Source organism: Penaeus monodon, chromosome 32 (assembly GCF_015228065.2).
Source record: "Penaeus monodon isolate SGIC_2016 chromosome 32, NSTDA_Pmon_1, whole genome shotgun sequence".
Taxonomy (NCBI): Eukaryota; Metazoa; Arthropoda; class Malacostraca; order Decapoda; family Penaeidae; genus Penaeus; species Penaeus monodon.
The window spans coordinates 3725659-3725985 of NC_051417.1; positions in this window are offsets into that span (position 1 = coordinate 3725659).

The window sequence follows — 327 nt, forward strand, 5'->3', positions numbered from 1 at the left end:
CGCTTCATTAAAAATTTTCTATATATGTAAATTTATAAAGATAATCAGGCGTCGGCAACATGCGGCCCGCGGAGTCCGAATCCGTCACCCTGATTGATATTCCTATAACAATCCGGCGCACAACAGCCCAGCCAACTAAACTAGTAAGTGATATTGGCTGGCGGATGGAGTAAATTGGCATGGCTGAGATCTTCACAGTGAATGGTTTTATATTGTTATTATTTTTTTAAATTTCATGAAGTCTAATCACTACTTTGATATACATTTTTTATACACCTAGGTACTGTTGGGTTTTCTTCTAGAAACTCTCTGGCCTTCGCACCGAAT